General features: G+C 40.7%; 1 long non-coding RNA gene across 2 annotated transcripts in view; it reads right to left on the bottom strand.

Annotated features, from left to right (window-relative positions):
- LOC114008823 (uncharacterized) overlaps positions 1-25,163 on the bottom strand; it is a 44,880-nt gene that overhangs the window by 15,676 nt on the left and 4,041 nt on the right. For both annotated transcript variants that reach the window (XR_003550327.1, XR_003550326.1), the window contains 2 exons: positions 24,106-24,168; positions 23,214-23,306 (listed from right to left, as the gene is read on the bottom strand). This is a non-coding gene — a long non-coding RNA (uncharacterized LOC114008823). The remainder of the gene's footprint in view (positions 1-23,213; positions 23,307-24,105; positions 24,169-25,163) is intronic.

The following is a 25,163-nucleotide window of genomic DNA, read 5'->3' on the forward strand; positions in this document are numbered from 1 at the left end:
TATATACATACATGTGTGTGTATATATATATACACACACACACACACACCTATAAACACATACATAAAAAATATAAAGTGAGATTGAGAAGGTTAACATTTTAAGGTAGCTTTGAGAAATGACATATATCAGGTGCTTAGCAAAGTGATAAAGAAATAACAGGGGCTCAGTAAATGCTCTTGCTACAATTATTGTTCTGGCCAACCTGAAAATTTTGTGATAATTCAGCAAAAATACCATCAGTAGATCTAAGTTTCATTCCTGAAGACTCAAACTTAGCTGTGTGATTTAGACAAACCAATTCAGTTCAGTTTCCTAAATCTTAAATGAAAATCATAGTTGCAAAATTTGTATAGCATATATTTACTGAATAGTGAGAAAACAATGTAAAATGTTTTACAATTAAAACCCCCATATAGAGACCAGCAGATGGCGTAATGATTACATCACTAGACTCCCACGTAGTCGACCAAGGTTCAAGTCCCAGACTCAACAACTTAAAAACACACGCTGTGTGTGCGTGTCCAAGATCCCAAAAGGAGAATGAAGGAGAAGAGTGTGCAGCATGGCCATCCCCCTCGGAAAGGTGATTTCTTGCTTTCTGTCTTTCTGTCTCTGTCTGTCTCTCTGGTGAGTACGCACACCCTACAGCAAAAATATCTCTAATAAAAAATAAATAAAAAGCCCCGCAAATGTAATGATAATATCATCATTGCTGGTATTATTAGAATAGTCAAATATCCTTTATGTTTTTTGAAGTTTTTGTGTTTGTTTATGGAGTTTTTCTTTTCTTTATTTTTGGCAGGGCATGATGCAATTTTTGTCTTATTTCCAGTCAAATGACAAGAGACTTACACTTGTCTAGTTTGTGTCTGCTGTTTTCGTGGAGACAAGTCTAACGACCTGTGCTCCTTATTCATTGAAATTTATTTTTCCAAACTAAGGTTCGGCCATTCTAGATAGGATAGAGTGGGTACTGTTAAGTGAAAGGTCTGCAGCGATTCCAAATGGACTCTTTGCCTACAAAACAGGGTCTCAGTCATCGAGGACGCCTTCTCTCAAAACCCTGGTGGCCAGGTCCTCCCCTTGTCACTTACTCACTGACCTGACCTGCTATCTTTTTTATTGTCTCTGAGCCTTCCTGGCTGTTTCCCTGTCTCCAGAACTCTTCTTCATTGTCATCTTCTTCATCTCCTTCTCCTCCCTATCCTCCTCCTCATACTCCTTTTTTTTTTTTTTTTTTGACAGGGTCTCACTGTCAACAATCCTCCTGCCTCAGCCTTACCAGTTGCTGGGACTATAGGTGTCCACCACTGTACCCAAACTTCAGTTGGACCATGAATGGAACCCAGATCTCCCATACGATCCTAGTCTACAGGACACAGTGTCTTAGGCCACCACAGCTGGGCTTACAGAACTCTTTTTGAGACTAGTATCTGTGTTTTAATTATCCTCATTCTTTCATGTCACTCATTACTCTTCACACACTTGATTGAATCTAATCTCTGATAAATCTTTCTTTCAAACTACTTATCACCTGCCTGAATTTAGCAAAATGATGGAGAAGTCTGTGTTTCTATATCTGTTGAATAGGAAAGCAATGCTAATGATGGCAATTATAACTGCAATTACTAAAAGTTTACAGTAGCCTCAACATTACACTACATACTTTACAAATATGACTTCATTTTAACCTCCCAGCCTCCTGATGAGGTCGCTATCATCGTTTACAGAGAAGGGAGTCAGTGCACAGAGTAAAGTAACTTGCTCCAGCAGTAGATTGGTTTGCCCAAGTTTTGGGGTAGCAGAGCCAGGATCTGACCAAAAGCTCTATGACCTCAGTTTTTCTAACTCCTCTGGCTTTTGCGCCCAAACCAAAGCTTTAAAATTTACATTTGAATGTCAAAGCCCTTGACAGGTTGCTAATTGTGAGATTCTGAAAGGTAGATTTGTATATGCATTTGTTAATCTCTTTCACGATATGAAGCAAATCCACCATAATATGTATTGCCATTTAAAGTAATGAAGTTTCTTTTAAAGCTTCTGCTTTTTTTTTTTTTTTTTTTTTTTTGGTCCTCATGAAAACAGATACTCAATTTCTTAAACTGTACTAAGGACAAGTTTGTTACCTATTGGCAAACCAAATTATCCATTAGATATAACAGGTACAGTGCCGATACATCAAAATCTTTAAGAGTGTCTAGAAAGTTTTAATTTATTTTTAATTAATGAATTGAATTTTAATTAACTAAAGTTTTCATTAATTGAATTGTAATTAATTAAGTAGGTCAGGTGGCACATACATGTATGCATAAAAGAGAAAGCACCTTCTCTCAGGGCCCGGCCACACAGTTATTCTTTTTACCTTCATTTCTCCATTTACCTCAGGATCCAGGATACACACACACACCAGGTATGTTCTTCAGCAGGGATTCAAACTGGTCAGCCATGTGGGATCTGGTTCCCTCTGCAACTACCTACCCACTGTGCTATGGGACTTGCCCTTTCATTTCTTTTAAAATAAGGGGGTCCAGCAGGTGGTGTGGTGGTTAAGGGCGCTGGACTCCCACATGGTTGACCATGGTTTGAGTACCGGACCTGACAGCTTGTTTTCTCACCTTCTCTCTCTCACTCTCTGTCACCTCTCTCACTCCTCCCTTCTCTGGTCAAATTTTAAAAAATGAATAAGTATATAAAGTTAAATAAAATAATCAAAATACATAAATAAATATAAATAAATAAATTAAATAGAAACAAAAATGAACTTCCAACTCAAAGAAAATATTATATTTTTAATAAAGAAAGAGGGGTATAAAGGCAAAAATGCCTAGGATTACTAAAATCCTGATGTGGTCTGGCCTGTTGGCTGTGTAGGGCTGACCAGATCCCTCAGGGTCACTGAAGCAAGTTCTCATTTATACCCTCCCCCATTTCCCCATGGTCATGCTGTTGTTGTAGCTTTGTGACTTCTGGCTCTCTCCTCTGGATTTCAGTTGCCACATGGTGAGCACTGACTGGTAAGAAATCACGGCAGCTGTTTTTTGTATAAATGGCATGCAGAGGGACCCTGGTGTTAGAGAGGTGGTTTTTTCCTCTCTTTCAGTGTGATGAGCAGTGACTGTGTTAAGGCCTCTGCATCACTCACCACACAAGAGTGTTTTGGCCACAAATTGTCTAGCCACAAGAAAGCAGCCCACAGCAGGACGTTTCAGAGAGAATACAAAAAGGAGCAGGAAAAAGCACCCTGTGTAGCCAGGAGTGCTCTTAAATCTGAAGCTCGAAATCTGACACGACCAATGACTATGAGCATTTCTACATGGCCTGGGGCTCCAAGCCCTGAAAGAGAAGACTGGCTCCAAATGGAACCTGCTTTGTGCCAGTTTGTCCCTCTCCCATGCCTATAATCTTCAGCTCTTTTTGGCAAGCTCAGATTCCAAATATTAGCCTGACTTACTTGTAAAACTTGCATCATGCCTCAGGTTAAGAGGAGGACTCAAAAAGAGTACAAGTGCCATTTCGACCCCAGCTGGACAGGAGACATGCAGAGACCTATACACTCTAACCTTCCTTACATTTGAACCTACATGACCTCTATCCCCAAGTCTGGCCTATGACTAATAAATGCAAAGCTCTCTTTTCATCCTCTTGGTTTAAAGAAAGAGGAAGGAAACAGTCCATTGTTTTTCTAACCTTGCAGTTTCCTTGTACGAGATGGAAAATTGAGGATGGCAAGTGAAAGCGGCAGGCACTGCCATAGAAGGGCATCCGGTGAGGTCTTGGCCTGCTCTAGAAGGCATTTGCTGACCGTGAGGCAATGGGGGGGCAGAGGTAAAAACATGCCGAAGCGAGTTTCCTTAGCAAGTAGACCGGAATACTCACGAGAGCCAATTTTTTTTTCTGAAACCTAGCCTGCAGTCTGCCCATCCCGTGCCTTAAAACGGGAAAGAAGCCCTCTACAGTTTACACAAATTTGAAAAGGCAAGAGAACAGCAGCCTCCTCCAGCTCCAACAGAGATTTTGTTGTACGGTTGTACCCAGAAGGCTGAACGAGGCAACAACCTCCCAAAATTTTTTTCAATATTCTGTTCTGTTCATCCACTAATTTGGTCAAAAATAGCTCTCAAGTTTGTTCAAGCACAATTTGACCTTCATAATTATGCAGTGATTATAGGGCCCCATTAAAGCTTTCAAAACACTTTGTACATAAGGGGCCTTTAAACATTCCACTTTAATAAAAACAAGCTCATAAAAATCCCACACGTTTCACATAGGCCTTTGATAGTTCTTTGATAACCCATCATACAATAATGACCTTGAGTAACAGCCTGTTCTACATTCAAATAGGCATTTTAGAGGTAAAAGTTTTTGTATCTTATTATCTCTGTCTGGAGTCATCAGAGCCTTATGACAAAAAAAAAACAACACACTTACCTGGCCCTTACATGAACGAATTTCCTGAATCATCAGAAATAACCCCTTTCTTCTCTGTACCTTCTTCCTGGCAAATGTATCAGCCTAGAAGCCTGGTGCAGCATGCACCAGGTGACCTGGACCCCAGCTCCAGCTCCAGTGAATAACTGCCTACCCATGGGATCCTAGGTCCCATCTTTCTGCACCTCAGTTTCTCTTCTGTAAGAGCAGAGGTTGGCTGAGAATCCATGAAGTTCTAAGCTCTAGGATTGGGGCAAGTCAAGCAAAGAGGTGCTGCCTACCTCCTATCAATCAGAGCAGATCCCTTTACAATATATAGGTAGGTTCTGCCTATAAATTATCTTTCAGTTTGGAAACAAAGGATTTTGCGAACCATTGATTAGATGATCTCTGGGGTGCCTCTCATTTTGAACAGACTGTGAATCTGTGGCCACTAGTAGCCTGCCTTGAGTGAACTCCCCTTTAGTTTAAGAAATTGTTGGGGGAGGAGGATTTTTTTTTAACCCATCAATATCTATTAACGAATTAATAGGGATTCTTTTATTCTGTCTAGTAGAAAACTGAGTTCCAAAGAGACTGGATAACAGGGCAGATAAATCTTGTTATGTAAATTAAAGAACAGAAGTAGAGGGAAAAAAAATCAAAAGAGAGTGCATGGTGGGGCTTGCCTGAGGACAACAGGCCTCAGTGGACAGGTCAGTAGTGTGGCCATTCAAGCCCAAACCCCAGGGAGGGGGAGCAACAGCCACAGCCACAAGCCCTAGTTGACCATTGACTTTCACATATGGCATCTTAGCCTTTACGAAGAACAAATAATTCTCTCCTTTTCCAGCTGCAGGAACTGAGGTTTCAAGTGATTGTGTGATGGTCCAGAGTCACCCATGTAATCAATGCCAGAGTTGGAATCCAGTGCAAAGAAAGAATAGAGGCGCCAAAAGGGAAGGGGGAAGAAAAGTCCAAGTTTTATAGCCCTTGTTCCCATTTTTTTCCAGTCACATGATGAGCCCTGTAATCACTCAACTAAAATTTGTCACGTTTCTACTGCAGGCTGGTGCTGGGAGAAATGCAAAGAGAAACAAGTCGTGACCTTTTTTAAAAAGTTCTTCCATGACCAAGAAAGACAAACAGACAAATATAAAGACATTGTGCCCAACAAGGTCTCATTGCTATGATTCACCACCAACCAGCCCCAGATCATATACATATGTGAGCTCAACATACTCACAAAGGTCTCTGGATTTGAACTGGGAACCTTCCCATGTGGGTCAACCTCACACAATGTATGGCTAATAAGACCTGGATATAAATGTGGCAGTACCAGTGCTGTTCACCAAACTTTCCTTTTCTCCCGCCTAACACCTCATGAGAAGACTGTACTCTGTTGCATTACCACTAGTTAAGTATGTCCTTGCTGTTATTACTGACACTTGAGCTGAGGTGATGGGTGTCACTTTTAGGCGGAAGCTTTAAAAGTCAGTCTCAATCCCCTACTCTATTCCCCTGGGCCATGACAACTGGAAACATACTCCACAGAAGATTCTCCATAAGCCCCAATCCCAAGGGAGGTGAATTAGGAGCAGGATCCCAGATAAAGCAATGCGGACATGTCATGTAAGGAAGAAATAAATGAGGACCAAAAGATGGTGTAATGGTTACATCACTGGATTCCCATGTAGTCAACCACAGTTCAAGTCCTAGACCCAGAGGCTTAAAACTCATGTCCAGTACATATGTGTGCATGCCCAAGATCACAAGAAGAAAATTGAGAAGGGATTACGGCATGGCCATTCCCGTTGGGGCTGATTTCTCTCTGGCAAGCACGAGCGCTCTATAGAAGAAAAACTCTCAAAAAAAAATAAATAAATAAAAAGAAGAAATAATAAATAAATGTTATTTAAGCTATTGACACCTTTTGAGTTGTTACCTGAGCATACCTGACTTATCCTGGCTAATGTAGTGAATGTCCACCAAGGCAGAGGCATTAAGAGGCCAGAGGTTTATGTCAGCCATTACCCACATTAATTAGCCAACAACAGCACTAGTTTTAATGAGAGTTAGATATTTATCTTCATTTTGAAACCAAGCAAAATATATTTTACTATACTGTAGTCAGAGGGTTTCTATTATTTAATAGTATCAAAGTGAAAGAATACCACTGATGTACTTTATTGTAATTAAAACTTCTTTCAAAGTTCTTGCATCAGGACCAGCAGTTAGCCTAATGGCTATGTCGCTGGACTCCCATGTAGTCGACCGCGGTTTGCACCCCGGACCTGGTGGCTTAAAACACGCACTCGCCAGGCACGTGTGCGTGTGTGCCCAAGATCCCAAGAGGAGAATGGAGGAGGAGGGATTGCAGTGTGGCCATCCCCTTGGGGGGGGGGGTGATTTCTCGCTTTCTATCTCTCTGTCTCTCTCTGTCTGTCTGGCAAGCACACGCACCCTATGGCAAAAATCCTCTAAAAAAAAAATAAATAAATAAATAAAATAAAATAAAGTTCTTGCATTGTAGGCTTATTAACATGAATACAACTTCTGGTATATTTATTTTTATACTAATTTCTTAAACAGCCATAACAATCTCTGAGGGAGAAGTGTGGACATGGAGAAAGGGGATGATCTAATAAAGCAGGACTGAAAAGTATAAAAAGTGCTTCTAGTTTTTTCTTTTGTAGAGCTAGCACCAGTTTCTTTGACGTTGTATAGCATACAATATTTTCAACCAATTTTCATTTTCAGTCTTGATCATTACAAATTATAATTCTCTGTTCTGATGTTTGTCCCTTCCATCCAGAAGTTCTCTCTACCCTAATTTCCCTCTAAATCCATGAGGCTTCACTAAACATTGGCCCAGCCTCAGCGGAAGATGCTGCTAAGACATTGTGCCCTGTAAGCTGGGACCACGTGGGAGGCCCAGGATCCATTCCTGGTCCAACTTATAAGCCAGGTATAGTGGCATGCTCCTATAGTCCCAGCAACTCAGGGAGACTGGGACAGTAGAATCAACACACAGCAAGACCTCACCTTTAAAAATAGAATAAGTAAACGAAAATGTGTCATTTGTAGACTTAATATATATGTAAATTTCCTGTAGAGGCATTCTTATTACTGATTTGATGGATGAAGCAATTGAGAGACTTTTTAGGATCCAGCAGCTCAAGCTTCACAGCCCATAATGAGTGGGAGCAGGCAGTTTGCTTTTAGAACCCCAGTGTTTCTCCTTTGTCCCTTACACACACTTCTCGAGCCTCTGGCTATCTCACTACTGAGGTTCAAGCATGTTAGTCCTCAGCCTTCCATTCAAGCCACCATGTAGCTTTTGAGCAGGGAGGGCCAGACACACAGGGCAATCTGTGGCCCAGACAGGCCACAGGCCCTGAGAACAGACTGTGCAGCTGGAGGCAGCCAGCCAGAGCTCATTGTCCTGGGGCACTCCGGAAAGAAAGTCTTAAAATAGCATCTGACCATGTGGAGACACACAGGTATCTCATGTGACTGAGCTCTGGATCGCCAAGGATACCACTGAAATCCACACTGCAGGAAACACAGGGTTTAGGAGGTCTACGCCTGGGCCTGACTCCACCATCAATTAGTTCTATGACTTTGGCTGATAACAGCAAACAGCACCTAGGCAAGGGTGGCTGCACCCCTGCCAACTGCTGTGCCCAGCACTTCATGTTCATGCTCACTTTCATTGACTCTTCCCTAAAACTACACAAAGCAGGCACTGACATTATCCTACACTGCAAAGATGACAAGTGACAACTGACTTATCTAAGATTATATATAAAGAAAGCACAAGAGTCAGGATTTATTCCAACCATTTTCTTACTCTGGGCCTCAGTTCATTCATTTATACAATAAGAAGGTTGTACTTGATCTCAAAAATCTATTTCAGTTCTAATATCCAGGTTTATTCACTCTGTTATAAAGTCCTGTTTGCACAAGCACAAATATCCAGGGAAAGTGAGATATTCCATCTTTATCATATTCCATTTTACTATGTTCTCCTTTGCTCAGTTTTGCTAAAATTGGCCAGAGTGACCAGACGATAGTCAACACAGCTCTTGCTTCTGCAGTTCCTAAATATTACAGTGCCTGGCAAATTCACTATGAAATTAATCCCAGTGACAGAGGTAATAATGAGAAAAAGATTGATATTGAAACATCTCTCTTTTTCTTGTAATAATATGATGTATTGCCTCATCCTCGTGGGTGGGCTTATAATTTAGGTGAGGAAGTCTGAAATTAAGATTAACTTCATCTTCTCATGGCACTGAGGTTAGCATTGTCTCTAGGATCTATTTTTTTCACCCACACTCTAAACGCATCCACAGTTTTTATTTTTATTTAATTGCCAGAGGGCATGAACATTCATGAAGAGAGATTGAGAGACGAGGAAAGAGGGAGAAAGCACTCCCCAAAGGGGCAGATCATGCAGCATCCTTTCTCCTTCATTTCTCTGTCTTTCTGGGATTTGGGGGTATGCATGCACACATACTGACATGTTTTTCAAGCCAACAGAGCTTGGATTCAAACCATGGTTGATCATGTAGGATCCTGCTCCCTTAATAACTAGGCTACAAAGCTAGCCCACATCCATAATTTTAAATCAACAAACCAGCTACCAACCATCCCCAAATAAATAAGCTTTTTCCAGGGCTTTAGTGTTTGCTTGGTTTTAGATGTCCAAAGCCAGCAGATACAGCAGAACAACTGGGAACTTGCTTTAAAAGGCAGGGTCTTAGGTCTATCTTCTGAAAACAATTTCACCACAGTCAAGGGTAGAGTCCTAAAATCTGCGTTCCTAATCCCTCACTGGCCCTGCCTCAAGCAAGTCTGCCAACTATGATTTGTGGACTGTGCTTTCAAGAAATGCAGCCTGATCCTTGAATTAGATTCATTTACCCTCATTTTCCTCCAGAGAGATGGGACTATCCTTACTATTTTAGCCAGATGCAAACCAATTAGGTCTGTTTAGATGACCAATGTAATTGCAGTTTGTTTTATGTGTTGGGGAGATTTTATTGTTTTTTTGACAGTTCAGATTTTAAAGCCATTTAATTGTGGCATAAACTGATGCCCAATAACCATATTTTTACGCTGAACAAAATACTGACTCTCTTTGGAATACAATGAATGAACAAGTTTTTCATTGATTCGACAGAGTATACTCCCTGTTTTGGGCCATTAGTCACTCCCTTCACACCATTTCACATCGTTACTCAATCACAGTTCATTCCATTCCCTTGAAAAAGTTCAATTTAGAAGCACCACCCTACGGCGGCCATGTAATTTATTGTCCAAAACAGGCCACTCGTGAGACTAAAAGGAGGTGCTATTAATAATTTTACTGGGATGACAGGTATAAACTAATCAACCATGACTATCCAGGAGAACTGGAAGATAGGCTCACCCAAACTTTCACCAGCACAGAAAAAAGGGCACAAGGTAGCTACCTGTTTGCCCAAGACTCCCAGGTAACCCCTCCGCTCCTCTATGTGAAGGCCCACAACTCAATCAGACTTTGCTTTAAATCGTATTTATCTTTCCATGGAACTTACAACTGCCTAGGCACCAAAATGCTTATCACTGCTGAAAAGACAAAAGCCATGCCTCTCTTTTCATTTCCCACCCAGCTTACAAACTAGAGTTTCAGTAAGTGTGAGATCTGTTGAAGTGGGCTAGAATTAACAGAATTCACTGGTAGAATTCACTGTGCATATGATACTGTAGGAGCTCTCACCCAATCTAGGGTGGCCCTACAGGGAAGGGAAATTCTTTTGAACTCTGGAGCCACTAGGAAAATTGGGTTTTTGCTATTGCTGTGTAACTTCAGAGAAACCACTTAATTCTCTGAGCCTTAGTTCTCTGTAGAGTAGGGCTGACAGTATTTATCTCACAGTGTTGTTAAGTAACCCAACAAGGCCTTCTCAACAATTGATGATTTCTTTCTTCCCCTGTCTGCTACACTGGTCCTGCTAAAGAGAAAGAAATGAACAAGAAAAAGGCATCACTGTTTATTGCTATGATTACCACTGCTGCATAACAAATTTCTCTAAATCTAGCTATATGAACAGTCATTTTATTATGTTCACTAATTATGTGTGCCAAGAATTTGTAAAAAAAATTACTGTGGAGATGACTTTTTCTGCTAAGTAACATCTGAGACCTCAGCAAGAAGGTCTTAAAGGCTCAGAGTGATAGCAAGTCTGCGAACTCTGGGACCAATAATCATCTGGAGGCATTTTTCACTCTTATTTCTAGAAGAGTGGCATGGTCTTAATAGCATGAACCTCTAACCTCCCACATAGAGGTTAAGGTCTCCAATGTCTCAAGAGAACCAGGAGAAAGCTTTACGTCCTTTTATGACCTAGCTTTGGAATTAGTCTTGTCTGACTTCCACCATGGTCATAAGCCAGTCTAAGGAGGAGAACACAGATCCCACCTCTTGATAAGAGAAGTGTCAAAGACATAGTGTGGGATGGGGAACCTTGATTTGGTCATTTATGGAAAATATACTCCATCACACTTACTCTGTCAGTAACCACATGATAAAGAAGAATACATTTTTAAAAAAGAAACCACCACACACATATCAAAAGCCCAAAGTACTCTATGATCTGAAACTCATGATTTATCTTAGGTTTAGTTAAGGTGGCCATGTTCTGGCCTTTAAGGCACTGAGTTGGCTCAACAATGTAATCCAGTTATGCTCTACTTTTAAGAAAACTTATGTTGGTGGAAAATCAAATCTGAAAGAGAACAAGATTTAGAAAATGGATATTCATATTTGGTGAGTTTTTTGAGGATTTACATGTATACCAAATCAAGCCCGGTATTTAGGGCTTCTTATAACCTGTCCTCTACCCACCCTACTCGTTTTATCTCTAGCTATTAATACACTGAATCACCTGCCATTCCCAGAACAGGCTTGTATTTTCCGCCATGACATCTTAGTTTGGATTTTCTTCCTCTCACTTGAATGTTCTTTCTCTTATGCCCACCTATCATAATCCTACTCATCCTTTTAGATCCAGTTTCAAAGCCACCTCCCCCCATGAAGATTTTCTTGGTTGTCCTTGAAGGTAAACCTCTCCCTCAGAACTTTTGAAAATCTTTATATCGCATTCTACCTCACATAAACTTTGCCATTTCCCAAGACTCACAATCTTTCCTTATCTTATTCTTTCTTCCTTTCCTTGAGTCCCACCTTTAACTATTGTTAAGAAGCAAGGTTAAAGTGCTTTACTTATTTTGGAAGTAACTGGGTTCTCACCTGGACAGAAACTCTTGGCATTGAAAGGTGGCAAGAAGTCAAGTGCTAACAGGAAATCAGGATGAGTCAGATTGAATTGGCCCTTGCCAATTGATCTCCCTCCCTTATCCCTCATGATTTCTTCTTCTCTTATTATGTTTCTTCATGACACTACTACAACAACATGTGTGTGCACACACACTTAACACAACTCATTTAAAAGCATTATGAGTCCCCTGAGGAGTGCTATTTTTTTAAGTCACTTCTAAATAATCATTTATCTCAAAATAGAAAGATTCTTTTTTTAATGAGGAAATTTACGTATTTATTGAATCTTTCCTATTTGACAAGAACCTCTTAAATCTTTGAGTTCCTAATCTTTCTCAGACCACATTTATCTAACTCCCCATGGACACTCCAGTACATTCATAATTACATTTATACTTTTTTTTGGAGAGGTTTTTGCTATACAGCACGTGCACTCGCCAGAAAGAGAGACAGAAAGTGAGAAATCACCCCCCAGGGGGGATGATCACACCACAATCCCTTCTCCTCCATTCTCCTCTCAGAATCTTGGGCATGCATGCACATGCTCCCAAAGTGAGTTTAAGCCAGCAGGTCCAGGACTTGAACCGTGGTCAACTACATGGGAGTCCAGCGACATAGCCATTACTCCAACTGCAGGTCCCCATAATTACATTTTAAAGTACATTTATTTAGACTTCACTTTAAGTTACAGTATGTTTCTTTCTATTGGACCAGAGTCTAGATCTGAGCATAACCTCCTGCTAAATATAGATGTTAAAAGGAGAAGACCCCTCTCACCCCACCACTCTATAATTTTAACCTTATCTGAAGAAGAAGAGCTCTCAGCAATTCCAGTCCAAAAGTTCTCTGATATTATTTGATCTGATCTTCATGCCAGAATTATGACTCTCCCTCATATACCATTGTCTTTCTGTAATCTGCATTGTTTTTATGACTTTTGAAGTTCACAACTTAAATTTTAGCTAGTGCTTACCTGAGCTCCTAAAGTAGTTCAATTAATTGCAGGTAAATGTCCATGATTAAAGTCACAGATTCACTCTGTGCAAAGTACCCACTAGAGTGAGAGGAGGGAGACCTGGGAGTTTTTCTTGTCCCTATTTACCCCATCAACTACTGGTCTCTTTATATGTGTTCCCTTTTATCAAAAACAATAGGTTATTTAGGGACTAGCAGATGGTGTAATGGTCACGTCACTGAACTCCCACATAGTTGACCATGGTTTGAGTCCTGGACCCAACTAAAAACTTAAGCTGGGCACGTGTATGTGCATGCCCAAAATCCAGAAAGTATAATGGAGAAGAAGGAATTGCTGCATGGCTATCCCCCAGGGGGATGATTGCTCACATTCTGTCTCTCTGTCGCTGTCTGTTTCTCTGGTGAGCGCAAGTGCCCTATATGAAAAAATAACCTCTCTTTAAATAAAAAAAAAGCATTATTTTAATATACTAAATGCCATCAAAGAAAGTGCCATGCTCAAGTAGAGAGAGTGCAGCCTAGTTAGCAAAGTAGTCAGCAGGGATCAAACCGCTAATTAAGCATCCATCTGTGGGCCTCAGCACTAGCCTGCCTCAGCACTAGCCTTTCAACAGCTATCAAAGTGAGGCATGAGGTAAGCAAATAGTGGACATTTCGGCCCTCAGCTTTCTGTGATACACTTCATGTTTCATTTCATCATTTAACAATAAATAATTCTAACCAATCTAGCCAATTGAGAATACTGTATTCCAACTGTTCTTGGCATTTAATCATAATAGACGAGTAAAATTTCAGAAGTATTTTATGGATTAACAATGCCAACTTTTTATTTTACTGAAGAAGAAAACCAAGGCATGATGGTGGGGTTGGGGAGAGGGCTCCCACTTAGAGAATAGAACAAAACCGGTTGATGGCATAAAAGAGACTGGATAAAGGTTACTGTAAACAAACAGACAAATTGGCAAGATGAGATTAAGTGCACAAAATAAAGAACATTCTCTAGTCTTCAAGTTAAATGTGTTAAGATTTGAAAATGGTAATGTAAGCACATCCATAGACAAGATACTACAGTTTTGAGGAGGGATAGCACCATAGTGGTAATAATCAGGCAGGCTTTTTCCCCAGCTCCGTCCTTCCCATCACATTCCCAGAAATGGCCACATCACCCTACCTAAGGGTTTAGCCCTGCCAGGGTCTGAAGCCAACTATCTCATAGATGGAGAAATCCTGCTGAGTCATCTTCAGCCCATCCTATTCAGTTCTGACCCTGGTTTTGGTTACTGGTCTTCCTTTGTGAACTAGACTGCACCTTCTAGCCCAGTTTCTGTTACTTTCTCCTTCTATGATTCCTGAGGCCTTTTCTTTGTGCTTTTCTAGTAGCCCAAGAGTTTCTAGGATAGGAATTTTACCCCTGCACCTTGGTCCCTAGGGCTAGGCTCTAACACCTATAGTTAGGCACTTCCAGTAGCAGCTTCCACATAGATAAAACACTTTCCGTTGCTTACTCCCCAGCCTGCAGCTGGGAAGCCCCAGCTAGATTTCCTCTGAACCTCCTGCCAGCCAACCTCTCTGTCTGAACCTACGAGTACTGCCTATTGCCAGACTCTGTTGGTGCTGTTCCACCCTCCAAAGATTGACTCCAAGGAAGCTTCCAACCTCAGAAGTAGTTTGCAATATCTTGTGTGCATCTATGTGTGTGTGTTTTTCTAGAAACAGAGCTCTTGGAACTTTTCCTCTTCTAAAAGGATTCTATAACTCTGAGAAGACCAACACAAGAAACAAGGCCAGCAGGTAGTATGGAGTTTAAAGTGCTAGCTCACACATGGCCAATGCTGCAGTTGGAGTTCCAGACCCGATAACTTGAAAAACACACCAGGCATGTGTGCGTGTGTGCCCCAAATTCCAAGAGGAGAGTGGAGGAGAAAAGATTGCTATATGGCCATCTCCCCTGGGAAGTTATTTCTCACTTTTTTCTCTCTCTCTCTCTTTCTCTCCCTCTCCAGAGAGCTTATGTTCTCTACAGCCAAAAAACCCTAAAAAAAAACAAAAAAAAAACACTGTTCTAGGGCCACTTCCTGACTAAGAAATCTGAATTGTGTATTCCAGGCTGGTATTTATTTTCATTTTATAACAAAGTCAGGCTTAATGATGGGAAAGCATTTACCAAGGATCCCCAATGCCTGGAGAAACTGACACTTAAGTCTAGTTGTTTCCTTTGTAGCTCACCTGTGCATGGTCTTCATCACACTACTTTGCATTTCTCTCCACTGATCATTCCACCCACTGGCATCTCTTTAAATAAGATAATCCAGTGCTGGGCACTCTGTGAGCACACAGCAAATGTTAATGTTGATACAGCAGCTCAGTAAAGTGGGCCTTTTACTTTAGGAAAGTGAGCATTTATGTTTTCATGGTTTTTCTTCCTGGGAAACATTATCACCTTAATTCCTATGCAAGTTATTTTTCCCGAGAAGATGTTCACTTCTCCACCCTTTCCTTAATTTCCACAAGCCTAGAAGAGGTACAGGGCAACAGTGAAGTACAGGCTGACCCAGTGGCTGAGAGCGAGCATGAAGAAGTACCAGGTTGGTGGCCAACATTGTCCAAAGTAAAATTAGGAAGTCTGTAAGGTTTGTGGACATGCACATGCTCTACCCCAGGACTCTTCCAACATCCTCTCCTGTGGCCTCCCTCTGTCCCCCTCACCCTGATGGCTGATTGCTAAAGCATTAGCTGGTGAATGAGAAGCTGAGAAAGATGAGGTGTGAGAATTCACTAGCACTGCCAAGGGAATCCCTGGTCTAAGCTGAGGTTTCCTCAGATCATCAAGTTGACCTCAACAGCCTACATTGTCATCGGAGAAGCTGGCCCCTGCCAAAGTGTCTAGGATGCTGGGTCTCCCAGGCTTGGGACTTCATCCCAGGAGCATCTCAACTTCTCTGGAAATCAACCCCACTGGGTGGGTATTCCCACCAGGGAGCTCCCCACCCTCTGGCCACCTGCTGAGTGAGCTTTAGCATAGCATGTCAGAAAGATCTTAATCCTTCTGCAAAGACTCTTGATCAGGGATCATTCAAAATGTGTGTATCCTAGTTTTACAGCTCAGACAAAAGAGTTCTTCTCGCAATTTGATTATTTTTCTGATTTTGACTCCACTTTTTTTCCCTTTTATTTCCCCAAGATAGCCATCCTATTCTTACCTTGAATTAAGTCTGTCAATCTTTTAAGGCAGCATTAAAACTGACAGGCTACAGAGGTGGTCCAGACAGTTCTTCCCATGTGCAAAACCTCTATCTAAACTTGAAAATCTCAATAATAGTAATAATAATAAATAAATGAGTTGGTTTTATGGTCATTCTAATAATGAAGCAATTCTTTCTATTTTCTGGACATTGTTTAACTCTATGATGCAGTAATACATCTAATATTTTCTGGTGTTTGATAATAATCACTGTATTTAATCTTGGATATCATTCAAAATGGAAACTTTCCTAATTTCAATGCAATCAAATAAATCTAATTTAAATATCAGGGCCTTTTGGAAAACAGAGACTTACCTCTCAATGCAAAGAACAAATATTTGCATTACCTATTTATATTAAAATATGCAGAAATTTCCCAAGCATTCAGCCAACTTATAAATTTTTATAACTTCTTTGAATTGTTAACATTTTTTTTAACACACTGCATTATTTCAGCTTTGTGAAGGACTCAATAACAATCTTTCTGGTCAGGAAAAAGGAAAGGACATTAGAATAAAGAATGCAGAATAAATAAAAACAAAACAGTACAGCCCGTACATCCACTCATACAAAGACAACTTTCATGGTGAGCTATAAGCAATTATAATAACACAATGTCCTTCATGTTGATTTCAGCAGTGAAAAGAATTTCTCTAGTTATTGAAGACTTTCCTGGCCAAGATTCAGAAAAAAAAAATTAAATAAATCTGATTCTATCCCAATCTGACTTCTGTGCAATGCAAGTCATGCACATTTTAAATGCTGATATATAATGCTGCCATTCTTTTATGAACTGTTAACAGCTGTAGAAACTATTATAGCCGGCTTCAAAACATGTCTGTGTAGTCAGTGCTCTCCAGACACTTAGCAATCCCAAAGCTATTCCTGGACTCACTCGGATTGCAGTGCGAACACAAAGTTTTGATTTATGCTGGTAATGAAACAACAAACTTCTGATCTTTCCTCTAAATGGCCATTCAGATTACATGAACAGCATGTGCTTCGGGGGAAAGTGGAGGGCAGAATTTACAGAAACAAAAAGGAAGCAAGAAAATAAATGGAGGGGCCACCCACAGTTACCTTAAGGAAAACCCACAGTCATCGGTATAAAGCGCTATATTGGAGCTATATCTTGGGGTCACAAAAAGCACTTGCGCTTGGAGAGAAAGAAATAGCAGCACGGGCTTGAGATGAAGAGGTGACCCAGCAGGAACTTGTGCCCTACGTGGGACATGGCAAGGCTCCTGGTGGACATGAGCATGCGGGAGGCGCCCTCCTGCTAGCGTGAAGATGCACAAGAGCCATGAGATCCTCATTTCAACTGAAAGTTCCACTTCACTGAATCATGACAAAATCCCCTGAAACTGACCAATTCATGAGAGGGAATTTTTTAGTTGCAGCAATCTAACCACCCCCCAAAGCACGCTGTCCATGGGAGAGCTTAAGCTATGAAGTTCCCCAATTCCACATTTGTAGCTGTAGCTCGAACACGTAGTGGTGCTTCTTTCTAAAATGCTTTGTTTCAAGCTAACCATTACAGGATACCACCCAGACTTGCACTGTGTTGTTCATAAAGAATGGGAATACGGGGAACCAGCAGTTAGCGTAATGGCTATGTCGCTGGACTCCCACGTAGTCGACCGCGGTTCGTGTCCCGGACCCAGTGGCTTAAAACTCACGCCGAGCGTGTGTGCGTGTGTGCCCAAGATCCCGAGAGGAGAATGGAGGAGAAGGGATTGTGGCGTGACCATCCCTCCTGGGGGGTGATTTCTCGCTTTCTGTCTCTAAGTCTCTCTCTGTCTGTCTGGCGAGCGCACGCGCCCTACAGTGAAAATCTCTCACAAAAAAAAAAAAAGGCCACTCTGATGATTACTGGTGGAACATGAAGAATCCTTGGTAGGACACTACATGACTCCTGTTTTCCAACTTAGAGACCGAACACATGGTAAATTTTTGCCTTCTTAAGATAAGCAATGTGTTTGTTCTCCTTCCTGCTGGTTGGATTAAAACAAAACAAAACAAAGCAAAACAAAAAACTCCATAGTATTCATTCACTTCCTGGCCATTGACAGCCCTCTCTACACTTAGCACAGGAGAGGACACCAGAAGAGCACAAGGGTCAATATCTGTCCTGAAGGAATTTTAAATCTAGATAGGAAAGAAAGCATTAATAGCTATGGAAGTAGAAAACCAAGGAAATCTTAAAGTGTTGAGCAAAGGAGAATGGAGTTAAGTGAGAGAGAGGGAGTACTAAGGGCTACATAGCGGTGGTTAAGTTATTCAGTCTGTCCGAACTCAGAGTCAATATGTAACTGAAATGCCAAGGCCAGGTACCAGGATAGCTGTAGGATCTGTGACGTATTGTTCACTGCTTTTGTACCATTAGTGTACATTAAATTGCAAGTAATGGAATATGCAATTACAGTCATTTAAACAATTAAGGCCATTCAGTTATCTTACATAGCCAGAAGTTTGAAAAGTAGCTAGTTCCAGGCTTGGTTTTATAACTCAAGATCTTATCTTTTATTCCACCTTTCTCTAATGTGAATGTTTCACTCATGATTGTTGTCTCCTGTTGTCAAGAAGGCTGCAATAGCACCTGACATTACATTTATATTCACAGAAGGAAGATAGAAAAAAGATCCTAGTAAGCTCTCTTCCAACACTTATATCTATTGCCAAGAAACCAAATCCTTTCACTGAAGTTCTTGTCTGAGAGGATTTCCACTTATTAGCCAGAACCCTATCGTATGGTTACCACTAGTAGCAAGGAAAACTTAATGTATATTTGGGAATGAGACTACAATGACAAGCATAGATAATCATGATTCAGCTCCAGCAGTCAGCACAATGCTGCCAGAAGAAATCAAGTTATACTAGGAAGAAGGAGGTGATGGGATGAGCACAGCAGTTGGCTAGTCAATTCATAGTGTTTTCAGTGTTCTCTTGCTTTTAATTTCTATCTCGATAAAAAAAATATATATTTTCTGTGTGCTTACAAAGAAGTAGAAATGTGACTTCTATTCTTCATACAGAATATATCTATCTTGCTTCCAATGATAATAGGGTATGAATCTTTTCTCTTCCAGTGCTATAGAATAATTTCATTAAGTGAAAAAAAAAAAGAGAGAGAGAGGTGATAGTCAAACATAAAGTACTTGTGGCAAACAGTATTGGTTGCCCAGATTATAATCATTCACCTCAGTTTTTTGTTAACCCCCAGTCTTGATACCTTCTACATAATGATCAGCTCAGTGAAGATTCCCCTTTAAGGCTCTAAGGAGTTGGTCTTAATTAATAATTAATCTAATCAAATCACAGTAATTCTACTTTCCACATCAGTAATTCATTAGGGAGTGAGTATGTAACATAATTCTGGCCAATGATTCATGAGAGGAAGTCTGCTGAGGACCTCATAAGAAAAAGTTTCCTCATATAAAAACAGACACATGGACAAACAGTCCCTTTCTTCATCTCAAAGAAAATAGGTGATATGATGCCTGCAGCATCAGCAGCCATTTTGCAACTGCAAAGACATAAATCTAGGAAAAGGTCAACATATTGAGAATAGCTAAGTAGAAACTCAGGCCTTGATAGTATTGTTTAATCACTAAATGAATCAACCTTGAAACGGCCTCGCCTATAAGTTTTTTATTATGAGAGATAATAAATCCCTCCTTATTTAAGAGACTCATAATTTGGTTTCGGGGTCAGCAGGTGGCATAGTGGTTAAGGCACTGGACTCCCTCCCACGAGATCAACTGTGATTTGAGTCCTGGACCCAGACGCTTGAAACTCCTGCCAGACACATATGTATGTTCACCCAAAGTCCCAAGAGGAGAATGAAAAACAGGGGATTGTGGCATTGCCATCCCCCTGCGGGGTGATTTCTCATTATCTGTCTCTCTATCCAGTGAGCACATCTGCCTTATGGCAAAAATCTAAAAAAAAAAAAAAAAAAAATTTCTGTGAGCCCAAATCATCCTCACTAATGTGGTTTCAGTCCTATGAGCATATGTCATATTTCATCAATAAGCTTATTTCACCAGCACCAGCATCAAGCTCCGGACAACGTGCCGCTCTCTGATAGCCTGGAGCTGGCTGATCATCTTATTCCAGGCTGCCACATCAGCTTTCGCTGAACCAGATATTCTGAAGTCCCCGTGGTCAGAAAACTCAACCTCAGTTGTGGTGACAGAAGGTTCTGAGGCTCTTCAGGTTGACCACTGGAGTTTCTCCACTTCCCTGCAGCCACCCACCATCTGTTTACCCTAGACGCTTCATTAACTGCAAGAGGGGCCGCATACACCACCCCAAACTCATAGGCAGAGGGGTGTCAGGGGCTTAAAGAAGTCCTATAGAAATAACGAATTGTTGCCGGGGGGAAAAAAGGCTTATCTATTAAAAAGTTGATATAATTTGGGGTTTGGGCTTTTCATCTTATAGAGGAAGATATATTATGTCTTGTGTACAAATTCTATGGCATGATGAAAAAGCTATATAGACTTAAAAATATATCTGGATATGGATGTATCCAAAATTGAAAAACAGTATTTAATTCTAATAAGTGGTAATCTTAAATTATTTTTATAGAAAAGACCTAAAATGTGGTTGAAGATCTGAAGTGTCAACTGACATATACATTTCCTTTTCCAGAAACAAGTAGTCATGCAAGATGCATGCTTGTTATGGAAGAAAATTCTTGCAGAAGAAAATCCTGTATTGTTATTAATACTCAGAACTGCTGGTGCTCAAACGCCACCCTCAGGGGCAGTGAGCTTGCAACTTAATCCTGTGACTTTTCTGAACCCCATTCTAGGGCTGTTTTAAAAATGCCCACTCACTCCTTCTTGAATGAGGACAGTGCCCTGAAGGGACTCTAAATAAATACTTCCCTTTTTTTATTTGTACTTTTTAAATTTATATTTAATCACTGTACATCTTTACAGAGTGAAAATATTTTTCTCTGAGCCAACAGGCAGCATAGTGATTAAGGCACTGGATTCCCACATGATCAACCACGGCTCAAGTCCTGGACCTGGTGGCTTGCTTTCTGACATTCTTTCTCCTCTCTCTCTCTCTTTCTCTGATAAAATTCAAAAATAATCATAACGATAGCCAGTAGGTGGCATAGTGGTCAAGCTACTAGACTCCCATGTCCTGGACATGGAGGTTTGAAACTCACCCTGGGCGCTTATGCATGCATGCACAAAGTCCCAGGAGGAGAATGGAAGAAAAGGGATTATAGTGGAGCCATCCCCCACTATAGGGGGTAATTTCTCGCTTTCTGTTTGTCTCTCTGGCAAACTCACACACCCTGATAGCAAAAATCTCTCAAATAACTAAGTAAATAAAAAAATTTTAAATTTTTTTATTCCAGCACAGATGTAGTACATATCAATTAAGTCAAAGATATTATCATATACATTATCATCAACAGATACTTTTCACTCATGAGTCTATTAAATGTCTAATGGTCACGTCCCCATCTCCTCCTTCCCACCCCCAGTTACCTACCACCTCTAAATAAATACTTTCTACCATGGCAGAAAAAAGTACACTGCAAATTTTGTCTCGAGCCTTTCATGCTTAGAGGGCCTTAGCAGGACTTAGTGCCAGAAAGACTCCCAACAAAACAGGGCAAACCACTTTATGTATGTCTTTATAACACACTTTTCTGTGCACTTCTAAACTAGCGATTTTGTACATTTATATCTTTTTTTTTTTTTTTTGGAGAGGTTTTTTCACTATAGGGCGCATGCGCTCACCAGACAGACAGAGAGACAAAAAGCGAGAAATCATCCCCCAGGGGGGATGGCCACGCCGCAATCCCTTCTCCTCCATTCTCCTCTCGGGATCTTGGGCACGCACACACATGCGCCCAGCATGAGTATACGCCACCAGGTCCTGGACACAAACCGTGGTCGACTATGTGGGAGTCCAGCGACATAGCCATTACGCTAACTGCTGGTCCCTTAAAGCTGTTTTATTAGACCAAAAACTTCTGAGAGCAAACAAAATTGTCGAAAGTACTAAGAGTCAAGCAGGCCAGGAAGGGACAGACAAGTTACCAAGAGAGCCAATTAGGTCTAATCTGTTCTGTACCATCTTTAGATCTAAATGACTGAAGTCAGAACCAACTTATATAGAAAACAGTGCACACTGGGCCAGCTCCTAGGTATCAAAATTATAATTTAGCAGTTTTTTGTTTGTTTGTTTTTGGGTTGTTTTTTTTTTTTTCCATGCCAGATTAGAGAAAAAAAATGTTCAGGCATTATAGTTCAAGATGCTCTGGGAGGTCAATGAGAAGCACCACAGCTGGTTTTTAAAGAAATATAACAAAACTTTTCCATCTAGAAAGGGTTCTTCTAGGTAGGTTCTTTAAGAAAGTATACATTTGCCCTGAGGATGCTTTTTATTGCTTAACATATTTGGAGAACTCTCTGATGAAATTTCTTTCCAGAGCCTTAAATTCTTTAGAGTATCCCCAACAGTGATTAATCTCTATCATTTAAAGGTTTTATTTGTTTGGAGATGAGAGTGAGAAGAGTTCAAGGGAAATGATGGGGAGAATGACACAGCCAATAATATTTGGAAGGAAAATTCAGTGAAAGTTAGCTAGTAAATTAGGCTAATGTTGTTTTGCATTCATTACACTCACCAAAAAGAAAATTTTCAAATGGGAAAAGAAAATCAGCTACCTTTAAGAGGGCATTGAAGGTTAAGGTAGATTTTATACAGAAAATGATTGCTAATTAAAATGAGAATTATATTCCATGTGTCCCATACCTCCCAAAAAAGAGAAAAGGAAAATAAAAATGTTTTGGACGTAATCAGAGAACTATAGTCAGTGACATGTAAGAAATTACAGAAAACAACTAAAGACAAATCAAAGCCCTTGATTTCAAAGGGAGGATTCAGGATGGGAGAATAAAAGGTGTGATCTAGAAACGTCATGTAGATCCTAGAAAAATTCTAGAACAGGGTGTTAAACAGATGGCTCCAAATTACAAAATGCTAAAAATAATCCAGCTCATGGTTCTACAGATTTTTTTTTTAATGGAGAGTAAAAGAGATGCAATGACTCGCCTAAGGGCATGAAACTGAGCATAATGGAAAAATTGAAACAGTAACTTAGATTACATCCCCAAGTTTCTAGGAAGAAGCTGAATTCACAAAAGGACTAACATAATCCACAAAGAAGCCAATTCCCTTCTAATGTGGGCTTAAACCAGGGAAACACCACAGAGTCAGAGTACCTTCATTCCAGCAAAGCACTTTAGGAAGGATCCGGTGATCTGCATGGAGACAAGATGGGAAAATACAGCAAGGTGCAGGTTACAGCCAGGAGCCTACAGAACAGTGGGTGGTTTAACAGTCAGCAAACTGATAGATGGCTCTCACCTGTTATATCTACAAAGCTCCCACAGCAAGATTAGCATTAATGACTTCAGGTAGAGATAGCAAGAGCACGTTTATCAAATCTACATGTGATAATGCCATAAGGAAAATGTTTAAATTGGCCTACACCCCAGCCCCTCCCACACCAAACTCTCTGTATACGTGTGTGTGTGTGTGTGTGTGTGTGTGTGTGTGTGTGTAATATTATATATATATAATATATTTTATATATATAAAATCATGTTCACACATTCACACAAGACATTCTTAATTGTAGATACAGGATGAGAAGAAGCTTGCTTGTAATGGTAACTATTATAACAATGTTTTAAATACATAATAGCAGGGACCAGCAGGTGGCACGGTGGTTAAGGCACTAGTATTCCTATGTGACTGACCACAGTTCAAGTCCCATACCTGAAGGCTTGAAAATCATGCCAGGCACATGCGCATATATGCCCAAAATCCTGAGAGGAGAATGGAGGAGAGGAGATTGCAGCATGGCCATCCCCCTAGCCCCCTGGGAGGTGATTTCTTAATTTTTCTTTCTCTCTCTGGAGAGTGCATGTGCCCTATGGAAAAAACCTAAAAAGTAAAAAAAAATTAAAAATAAATAAAAACAGCAAATAAGTCTCATTTGACCTCAAGTCAGTGTAAGTCTTCAGGGCAGTATGCGTATCTAAAAGGCAAACAGTCCTAATTTATATCAACAGTTATCAACAGTTAGATAGTCTCATCATGCCCCTATACCTTGGTGTGGGGGCTTCAGTGGTTCCACCTGGAGGATTATGCTCCATTTCCAACCTGGGTTTCCTGAAAGACATCCACAAACAAAGTCAGCCCAGCAAAGAGCAACCTGAGAGTGAAAGCCAGAAAGATGACGAGTACTAAGTACCTGATACACACTTAGCCATAGAAACTTAGAAGTCATAGGTGTTGTGACATCAAATATTTGTGATGTCACGAAAAAGAGAGAGAAGAAATGCTGTCTGTCCAAGGGGAGAACTCTGGCTGCAGGTGAGAGGAAACCAATTTCGTCTTGACTTAAAGAACCTTCTCACCAGTTGAATTATCCTGCCCAGGGCTGGCTGCCTCAGCCACATGCAGCCAACAGCAGGTGCTTCAGCACCACCAGTCCAGATGGAATCAGTGACCATCAGTCAGGAAGTCCCCAGAGACATCCCGAAGCTGAAGTCAGAGGACAGATGAGATGATTTCCAAGAGTGCCTTCCACAGTTAGAGTTGGTTTTTGTTCCCAATGGTGTGACCATGAGGTTTTAAGATGATTTTCTATTATAGCTCATAGAGAGTCTCTGTGTGTCATTTTTAAAATGGCTTGTGCCAGACAGTGGCACAGTGATAAAATGCAATGCTTTGAGTGAGTGGCAATTCCACATGGGAGAGTTCCTAGTTCAAGTCTGGGGATCTCCCTGAGTACATTGGGCACATACTTCGCTGTGATCCCATGATCTGAGTCTGGCTGAGACTGGATGCGGATTATATTATGAGAGAGTAGGACCCACTGGGGATGCTTCCTCTCTCTCTCTCTCTCTCTCTCTCTCTCTCTCTCTCAAAATAAACATTTTTAAAATGACTTTATCTTCTCCCAAAGATTGTTATCCATAAAATTCCTTTCCATAAATGAAAACTGACATCCTCTGGGGCTGGCAGGTGGCATGGTGTTAAGGGCACTGAACTCCCACATGGCTGAATGTGGTTCAAGTCCCAGATTTGGCGGCTTTCTTTCTCATTTTTTCTCTCTCTCTGTCCCTCACTGGTCAAATGAAAAATAAATAAATAAATAATTA

The sequence above is a fragment of the Tupaia chinensis genome, unplaced genomic scaffold (genome assembly GCF_000334495.1).
Source record: "Tupaia chinensis unplaced genomic scaffold, TupChi_1.0 Scaffold000399_1, whole genome shotgun sequence".
Classification (NCBI taxonomy): Eukaryota; Metazoa; Chordata; class Mammalia; order Scandentia; family Tupaiidae; genus Tupaia; species Tupaia belangeri.